The following is a 10,799-nucleotide window of genomic DNA, read 5'->3' on the forward strand; positions in this document are numbered from 1 at the left end:
AGTGTTGATTCATTATATTGCACAGCCGAATCGAATATTACACTGTATTTTTTAAAAGATTTTATTTATTTATTTGACACACAGAGATCACAAGTAGGCAGAGAGGCAGGCAGAGAGAGAGAGAGGGAAGCAGGCTCCCTGCTGAGCAGAGAGCCCGATGTGGGGCTCGATCCCAGAACCCTGGGATTATGACCTGAGCTGAAGGCAGAGGTTTTAACTCACTGAGCCACCCAGGCGCCCCTACACTGTATTTTAACTCACTGGAATTAACATAAAAACTTAAAGAAAAATTATTTGATCTCTTTTATCTTCTTCACTTTTCAAGAGTTATGAGGAGCGTGGGGATTCTGATTATTTGAGAGCTTTCAGAGCTTGTCTACTATATACTATATAAATACTATACTATTATGTAGAGTATAAGAGACTTTCAAAAACACCAAAACTAAAGGTAAAATCGAACCTGGGATTTGTTAGGTTTTTCTTGATGATTTGAAAATATCCAAATGAATGAGCATCTGATCCCTTCAGGAAGCCTGATGATAACATAGGAGAATTATTCACTCAGAAAGAAAGCTCCAGAATGCGTTAGGCGCAGTTGGAGGCAGATACAATTACATCAGGTAAAGTTCTTTTATGGCTGCTGGAGTTGCTCCGAGGTGAAAGAGAAAATGCAGACACTTGGGACTCCAGATGGCAGGAGATCTATTTTTAGGCCAATAGAAACTTATATTTGGTTGGGGCACTTAATTGAATGAGTAGCAGAAATGTGTTGAAAAAGTAATTTATACCTGCATTTGAAAGAGTTCAGCATGAAGCAGATGGGAGCAGGTGCCATGGAAACAGCCCAGGTCAGCCAGCAAGCAGGAAAAAAAGGAACAAGAACAAATATTTCAGTGACAAGATACTTTAAAATGTTGGCTTTCCCTAATTCTTGCTGAGATAATTTTAAGTAAAAAAGTGGAAGTAACCAATACATAAGAAATTTCATCTTGTGCTAGAAAAAAAAAAAATGAACGTAAATCAATTTAGAATTTAAGAATTACCTTTGCAATGGGATTTGGTTTTGTTTTATTTTAAGTTATAACAGTGGTTAGGTTCTTAGGCTAGTCAATGAAAAGTTCTTTTAATAACTGCTGATCTACTTTACTGTGAGATGGAAGTGAGATAGGTTCCTGGAAACAAGAGATTCTGGGGGAGATGAGGATGAGGAGAAAAAAGGGAAAGTCTTTTTGCTTTCCCAGGCGCACTCTTTTTTCTTTCTTTCTTTTTTTAATAGAAAAGCTTAGATCCATGTTGGTCTCCAGGGCCACTCTCTGTAGTCTGTAGGAATAGCTTCGAACATCTCTGTACTGTCTGTGCGGCCCCTGCCCACACCTGCCTTTCCCACTTTTTGCAGCGGGTTTAGGCATCCGCTCTCTGTGTGCCTGTCCACAGTCCTCTCCTTCTCCACAAGAAGCAAAGCTTCTTGTTGAGGCCCCCGTGGGGCACTGTGATAGAGCCCAGAGCACACAGGATTTGTAATCAGAAGATCTGGATTCAGCAACTGCATGTAATTCATAACTAAATTTTGAATTTCGGGGCCACAGTCTATGATTTCTGTTTGCACATTGAAAGCAACATTGTAAGGTAATTTTAAAATCACAGGATTATGGTGAAAACTTAGTGGGGAAAAAAGATGAAAACTGCTGGGTGCAAAACTTAAATAATGTTAGTGCTGTTGCCTAATTTTGTGTTAAGGAAAAAGTTAATAGAACTAAATTACCTAAATGTGTGAATTTCTAAGGAACCTCCTCTAAAGGCTACAGGGATGGGTTTGTTTGATGCGTAAAGTTTTTAAAAAATCAGAATAAATATCTAATTAATGGAATTTTAGGCACAGAATTAAGTGAAGTGAAAAAAGAAGTTGGAGGAGAAAGTATTTTTAGCTCTTGGGACCCTGCCAGGAACTATACCACTGTGGTTACTAAATTTCTCCTTGCATAAAATTCGACTGATCATACCTGCTCTTTGCCTACCTGCCAACATTATGAGGAAAAGTTTGTAAATGTGTGGGAAAGTACTTGGCATCCTTAGAATAACCGTGCTATGTTATTTTACTATTCAAGTTCATTTGACTTCAGATTTAAAGTCAGATGTCTGAAAAGTCAGATTAAATATAAAATATGTTATTCCTCTTCAATATTAAAATTTATATTTTCCATTTGATAGTAAGCATTACTGCAAAGTGTTTCTGATGGTTTACCGCTTATTTCTATGATTTAGTACTTGAACTAGGGGTAGGGCTGTCATCGAGCCGGGTAAGCACAAATTATGCTAAGTAGAGCACTTAAATTCCTGCCCACATGGGACAGGAACTATGGACACTTCATTCCCACTCTTCCTGTGCTCCTTTCCTCAGCTTAAGAAAGAAAGAAATAGGAAAATGATGGTATACTTAGGAGAACCTGGTCTCTTGTGGGAAAACAGAAAATCCAAACTGGCTTGCAAGGTATCAGAACCAAAACCTGCAGGAAAAAGGGAGAGTGATTTTCCAAGATCACTAGAAGTCTGTTTTAAAGCTAAGTTGCAACAGGAAGGAAGCTGTGATTTCAAATAAGGCTTTAAAGTTAAGGATCCAATCCAAACTCTATTACTGCGCAGATCCTATTGTGATGGTAATGACATGTTGCGTGGGAAGTAGTGGTTTTACTTGGAATGGAGAGAGAAAGAAACTTGCCGTGATTGATGTACCATATGAGGGTCAAACCGCAAAATCATTAACTTGCTGTCTAACTAAGTGAAATTGGGTTGCTTATTTTCCTAAGGATTCTAAGTTTTGTGTATATGTGTGTGCTTGTGGAACTACTTCATAAATTGACTACATCTTCTTTGGGGGGAGGGGTGTTAGTTAACATCAGAGTCACTTTCGATGGGTTTATGATGGGTCACTAATCCGGATTAGAATCATCCACTCAACAGTACAATGTAAGACCACCCAAGTGGTCATCCGTGGTTTGTGTGAAGTTTCCTATATTTTAGCAACAAGCTATTGAAGGTAGCTAATGGGACATTATATGTCACCAATCCAAGTGTTTCACAATTTGGCTTGGGATCCAAAAGAAATAAATTTTGAGGCCCCATTACTTTCAGAGAATTTACAAGGCATTACTAGAACCATCAAGAGGATTAATATATTTTTTCACATTTTATATTCCTTATAACTTTTCCAAGCAAATGAAAGTGTATGAATACGTTTGAAGGTGAGCCATAGCAGTAGCAAGTACTTCCGAAGGATGCTCCTGGACATCCTTTCTGAGTTAAACAGGGAAGAGCTGGTGGTTGAATAAAGAAGGTGCCAGCATTTTTCTAAAGAACTATCACCACAAACCTTGAAGTTCTCAGTGGGAATAGGAGAGAAATGTAAACTCAGGTTTCTCTATCCAAGAGAGTTGAATTTTACCAGATATCTTAAAGTTCTGGTAAAATGAAAGAGCCTTCAAAGAAAAAAAAAAAATCAAGATTGTATTTTACTTCCAGGGGAAAATGGCTAGGCTTCAATTGAAAAAGAAAAATTACTAAATATAAAATAACTTGTCTTTCCAAAAGAGGGACTTTAAATCAGATCTAAGACTCTTTTAACTTTTTCCAAAATTCTTAGGAATCCACTTTTCTTCATCAGCTCTGAAAGAACAGTTCTTTCAGAATACACTGGTCTAGACTTTTCTGAAACATCATAACAATTCTTTTCAAAGTAATTTAAAACAGTTAGACACCAATATAATGAATTATAATGGAATAAAAAAATAAGTCTTCAAAAATCTAATATGTCTTTAATTGATTTTAATTTCTTTAGAGGCATGAAAAAAAGTTAATAGAGAGCATGCTATGTAGTATTTAATGAAACAAAGCAATCATCTTGAACTTTTCAATTTCCTATTAATACATTTTAAATTTTGAAAAGCTTGAAAACTGCTTAATAGTTTAGATCATCTTTCTAAACCAGGGTTTCTCATGTGAATCACAGAATACAGAAACTGAGTTTAGTGACAGTTTTCTCAGTTCCATCGAGGACGGTACATACTCACAGTATTCTCCATCAAAGGAGAGAAGTTAATTCATTTCATACAGTCCATGATTTACATGCCTTAATGCTTAATTTTCTTCTGGAGCTGCATTTTAACTGGCTTTCCATGATCTCCTATGACACCGTTCTATTTCATTTTATTCTTATTTATTTTTTTAAATTTTTTTATCAATGTGTAATTGACATATGCTATATTAGTTCCAGGTAGACCTTTAATAATTTGGTAGCTGTATATATTGCAAAGTTACCACAATAAATCTAGTCATCATCAGTGACTACACATAGTTATAGAACACTTTTTTCTGGTGATGAGAACTTTTAATATTTAGTCTATTAGCAACTTTCAAATGTGAAATACAATATTGCTAACTATGCCATTGTAAATAGTACAGTGGTACTATATTTATTTATTTATTTATTTATTTAATTTCCCATGGTACTATTTTAAATGTGAAGTGCCATCGTGATGTATCAAGGGCCTGTTATTATTTAATATGTACTTCTCCTCTCTGATTTTTTATAGTAAAATTCTCAAGCTCCTCATCTGGGCCAATGTCAGAAGAAAGGAGTGATGTATTGCGAGTGGTTTGGTTATCTTTCCCTCCCACCTCTTCTACCCCCAATGATTTTCATTAGCCTTCTCCTCCCATCCCTAAAAACAATGTAAAAGTAGTAAGATTCTTTCATATGACACAGTTGAAGGGGTCAATCTTATTAAGTTTCCTGTGGTCCACAGGTCAATGCCAATGACCAAATAATTTAAACTCAAGCAATGGGCAAGAAACTGAGGTCCTGTCTTCCCTGTGTTCAGCAAGTTTTGAGAACAAATAGTTCACTAGTCACTGGTTTCCTGACACTGTAGAATTAAGTCAGCCCAGCAACAAATAACTCATTATTGTCCATACTTTTAAAATATTAATATTAATAGTCAGTTAACCACAAGAGAAGAGTTTTGCACTACTGGCAGACTGTATTTCAGTAAAACCCGAGTTGGTTGATGAATGTCAGTCTTGGGCATTAGAGTCCTTTTTTGGGGAAAAAAGTTATGGAAACTGTAAATTGCAATATATATAACAAGAAGTTTATTGACCCTTGAACTAGGGATCCAGTAAAACATATTTGCTCAAGAACCAAAATGTGAAGAGGGAAAAACTGAAGAAAGAGAAATGAAGGATAAAGGATATGGTGTTTGAATTACAGGAATATTTTTATTTAAGATCCCAGTGTGAATAGGTTTGTCCATAGATGAACAGAAATATTTTGTATGCAGCTGACTGGGGATATACATCATAAAAGAAAGTGTTTTGAGGAAAATTCTAACTTGGCATCGGTTTCTTAGAACTCTGGACTGTAGACAAGATGCGGGAAAGCTACAGAGTGAGAGAGAGGCAGAGAGAGAAAGAGGGAGGGAGGGGAAAAAACAATTCCCTATGTTAAATCTGAAATAAGAGAGAGGCTATGAATCACACTTTAAAAATATCTGAGGAAACTGTTCCAAGAAAGTATGGATCCTCCTTGGAAAATTAACCTCCTGAGTCAATTTGGAAACGCATCAGCCAGGAAATCCAAAGGTTAGAGTAAAGTCCCACCCCCACTCCCAGGCTGACTACTGGAAGAGTCTTGTGGATCTTCCAATACAATAGATTTCACACCCTTCCCTGCAATCACCAAAGGGGAAATCTGAAAAAGCTTGGAAGGTTGTTTCACCTGAGTTTATTGAAATATTGGGTCCTTCACAAAAGGACCAAGACTCTCTTCCCGTCAGAGTGAATAATAGGCAAGAAACTAGTAATATGCATTCTTCCCAGTAAAACTGTCTCTAAGGCAGATGTTTTATTATACCACGAAAAGAGTTAGTTGAGAAAAAGACTCCCTAACTCCAGGTGAATTACAAAAGTCTATGTTTCAGGAGCTTCCTTCATGAAGATCTGCTGCTGTCTGCTGTCTGTCTGATAGTTATGTATCCTGTGAGAGAATAAGACACTTGATAAATTCCACTCAGGGATTCAAGAAATGTTTGTGAAATTGGACTTTCTGCTCTAGCCAAATTATAGAGACACAAAGAAAGAACTGAGGGGAGGGGGACACTAGACAAACAACTTGACTTTCTAATACCCAATGTCAATAACCCATTCTTTCTTTTGGAGAACAAGCCAGGTTAAGAAAAAGCTGTGGTTGATATCATGTCACTGGGAGGTCACCAAGAAACACTGCAAAAAGGCAATGAAAAGAGAGAGAATATTCAAGATGCAAACAAATTATAGGATGATCATCATATAAACACTACTTCAACTGCACCCTCATTTTAGGTAGAAATGCAGAGCTGAAATTTTAAGTGGACTTGAATTCAAAAATAAGTTTCATAAGCTTGTTTTATGTCTCGTTTCATTTAAAAGACTTTCGCAAAAAAACATCTAATTAGTTAGATAAGAGTGCCACATCAGATGTTACCCTAAGGTCACTGTTATCTGCAATTCACAGAAATTTGGCAAATATATTTACAACTTTAAAAAAAATACGGAGGAATAAATACTTTAAATTAAGTACCAGTGCTGTTAAAAACAGATGAAATGATTCTACCTAAAAGTGTATGACTCTCTAATTTCTATTATGTAGATTCATATTCAGGTTTTAATTAAAGTGGATTTATATCAGAAACAGAATTTTAGAGTTGGAGTCACAGAGCTGAAGAGACTTTGAAGATCATGAAATAATAACAATATTTGATCTCATATGATTTTTTTTTCTCACAAAGGCCACTTTGAAGGAATAAATATTTTAAGTAGCACAGGTACTCAATTTATGGAAGTTATTTATGCAATGTATTAACTTGTGGGTTTCCTTATCCAGCATTGCAAAAACCATGTTATTCAAGAATAGGTCAATAGAGGATGACAAAAGGCAGATATTTGTTCTTTGACCTTCAATTTATTAGAATCTTCAGGTTGATCACATGGGAACAAAGAACGAATGAATCTGACTTCCTTTTCATTGGGAAAACCTGGAATAAGGCTGGAACCCTAAAACCATAGCACAAATGATGGAGAATGTTTGAAAAAAATTAGTCCTAAAAATTAATTATCTTTTTTGAAGCTGGAATCCAGATTGTGGACATATTACTGGAGAAAATGTACACATATAATAAATGTAAAAGTTTACTTTGTACATTCTTATATACCATTGGAAGAATCGATCATTTCCTGCTAGAGTTTTTAATACTTTGTAAGAATTTACTTAAAATGATAGAAAGTTTCATTATAAATTCATAACAATAACCCCCAAAATGTCAAAAATAAGTAAGACCTTTTCGTGTCTAACTTTATTCAAAAGCTTTAAAACTTAAAGCAAACATAAATGTTTGGCCCTTTAAAATTAAGCATTCAGAATTACAGTTCTTGTCTATGGCAGATTGGTATTCAAAGGCACCAGCCCTCCTGCTGAGAACAACTAGAAAAATTGGATAAAAGAGACTTTCCTTTTGGAGAGAAGAGTCACTTAGAGGAAAGTGCACATGGGTGCACTCATCAAACTAGACCACATGCTGGACCACAAAACAAAACTCAAAGAATTTCAAAGGATTTATCATACAGAGTGTGTTCTTTGTCCACATTTAGAAATCAGTAACAACAAAACAGCTATGGAAACCTCAAGTATAAAATCAAACATGGTTCCAAATAATCCATGAGAAAACATAGATAATGAGAAAAATTAGAAAATATTTTGAACTGAATGATAAAATATAGCCTATCAAAGTTTGTGGAATTCATATGAAGCAGAGCTAAGTGGGATTTTCTTTTTTTCTTTTTTATTGCTTTTCATTGCATTAAATGTTTATGAGAAAAGAAGAAAAATCTAAAATCAATGACCTAAAATTTCAATTTAAGAAGGTAGAAAAAGATCAGAGTAAAGCCAAAGGAAATAAAAGAAAGGATGGCAATAAAGATAAGAATTAAAAAAAAAAAAAAAAAAAAAAAAAAAAAACAGGACCAGAATATCCAAAGCAATCTTGAAAAGAAGAACCAAGGTGGACTATCTACTCTATTTCAAGATTATAAGCTGTAGTGATCAGGATGAGTGGCACTGACCTAACGTTGATAAATTCATGAAGCAGCATCCTAGATAGCTCAGAAAGATAACTATACTTACATGCTCACTTGATTTTTGATAATGACAGCAAGGCAGTTTGATGGGGGAAAGGAAAGTCTTTTCAACAAATGGTGTGGCAGTAAATGGATATGCATGAGGAAAACTTGAGTGTTAATTTTTACCTCATACCATACCCAAAAATAATTTAAAATGGATCACAGACCTAAACACAGAAGTCAAAACCACATGCTTTTAAAGGAAAACATAAGCAAATATTTTGGTTACTCAAAGACAGACAAATATTTCTTATGTCACAGAATTCAATTTCCACAAAAAGACCCCTATAAATTAGGTTTCATCAAAATTAAATTAAATTAAAATGATCTGCTATCAAAACACATTCCAAAAAATAAGTAAATATGCCATGGGGGGAGATAATATTTGTACTAAATATACCAGAGAAAGGACTGCTGTCCAGGATTATATAAAGAATTCTGATAACCCAATAATAGCAAGATAAATGTTGCAGTCAAAAACATCTGGTCAATGATTTAAACATACATTTAACAAAAGAAGAACATAAATGGCCAATAAACAAAAGAAAAAATACTCAATATCATTGGTCATCATGGAAAAGTAAATTGAAACCATGAAATATGGTAACATATCTATCAGAATGACTAAAAAATAGAGGCAATGACAATACCAAATGTTGGTGAGGATGCAGAGTGACTGGAACTCTTAAACACTGCTGGCAGGGATATAAAATGGTACAACTTTGGGGGCACCTAGGGAACTCAGTCTGTTAAGTGTCTGGCTTCAGGTCATGATCTCAGGGTACTGAGGTCAAGACCCACATTGGGCTCTACATTCAGCAGGAAGTCTGCTTGTCCCTCTGCTCTTTCCCCCAATCATGCTCACTCTCTCTCTCTTTCAAATAAATAAATAATTTTTTTAAAAAAATGGTACATGTTTTGAAAAATTTTTAAAGGTTTTTTTGTAAAAGTAAACATAATTTTACCCCTAGGTATTTTGCTCAAAAACAATGAAAATACATATGCATAATATAAGACATGTACAAGAGTGTTTATAGCAGCTATATTTATAATAGTCCAAAATTAGACAAGTCAGGTGTCCATCAATAGAAATGGGTAAACAGACTATGGTACACTTGAATAGTAAGACATTACTGAGCAATATAAAATAAAAGTACACATAAAAAAACCCATGAAGGAGTCTCAAAAAAAAGTAGGCTGAATGAAAGGAGCCTTGCACAAAAAGCTATAAATTCTAGAACAAACAAAGCTAATCTATGGTGTAAAAATCAGTGGTTGACTCTGGGAGGGCAGGGACAGGGGTTGACTGAGAAGGAGCAAAAGGGAAATTTCTTTGGATTACACAGATCTATGTATTTGTCAAAACTCAGTGAATTTACACTTAAGATTGAGCACTTCATTGCATGCAAATTTTGCATCAAAAGAAAATATAAATTTATGAGCAAATAAAAAACTCTTAAGATAAATATGCTGAAATATTTGGAGGTAAGTATACTGATGTATGAAGTTGACTTTTAAATGCACCAAAAAGAATGGATTAGTGGTTGGATGAAGATGTAAATGAATAGATGCGTGACACTGATAAAGCAAGTATAGTAAAATATTAATGGAAGAATCTACATGTTATGTATACGCATTTGTACTATAAAATTCTTTTATTTTACAAAGATTTTATTTATTTATTTGACAGACAGAGATCACAAGTAGGCAGAGAGGCAGGAAGGAAAGCAGACTCCCTGCTGAGCAGAGAGCCCTACTTGGGGTTCAATCCCAGGACCCTGGGATCATGACCTGAGCTGAAGGCAGAGGCTTAACCTACTGAGCCACCTAGGCGCCCCTGCACTATAAAATTCTTTCAACTTTGCTGCATATTTGAAAAAATTATAATAAAATTTTAGAAAAATAAAGGTAAAGACATTTTCACAAACACATTAACACTCAACCTCACCACCAACTGAATTAATTCACTAACAGTTTAGTAAAGAAGATTTGGGGGCAGAAAGAAAATGATCCTAGTTGGAAGAATGGAAATTCAGGAAGAACAAAGTATAACAGAAAATGTCAATACTTGGGTAAATCTAAGTATCATTGACTGAGTAAATAATATATGTAGAATTAAAATATGCAAAACAACAGCATTAAAGGCTGGGGTGAGTGTAGTTAAAATGGTTCTAAGAGCCTCTCATATATTTGGTAACAGCACCAATTTATGTTGGACTAAGTCAGTTACATTTCTTAACATCTAGGGTAAACACTATTACTTTCCTGGGGCTGCCATAACAAATTACCACAAACTGGGTGGCTTAAAACAACAGAATTTATTCTCTCACAGTTCTGGGAGCTAGAAGACCAAATTAAGGTGTTGGCAGGGTCAAGTTCCCTTTGAAGGCTCTAGGGGAGAATCCTTCCTTGTCTCTTCCAGCTTCTTGTGGCTCTTGGCAATCTTCAATGTCTCTTGGCTTACAGCCCTATCATTCCAATATGCGCCTCCAACTGTCATATGGTGTTCTTTCCTTGTGTCTCTTTGTGTCTTCTTTTCTTAGACGGACAGCAACCATTGGATTTAGGACCCAACCTGATCCAGTATGATGTCA

The sequence above is a fragment of the Mustela erminea genome, chromosome 11 (genome assembly GCF_009829155.1).
Source record: "Mustela erminea isolate mMusErm1 chromosome 11, mMusErm1.Pri, whole genome shotgun sequence".
Lineage (NCBI taxonomy): Eukaryota > Metazoa > Chordata > Mammalia > Carnivora > Mustelidae > Mustela > Mustela erminea.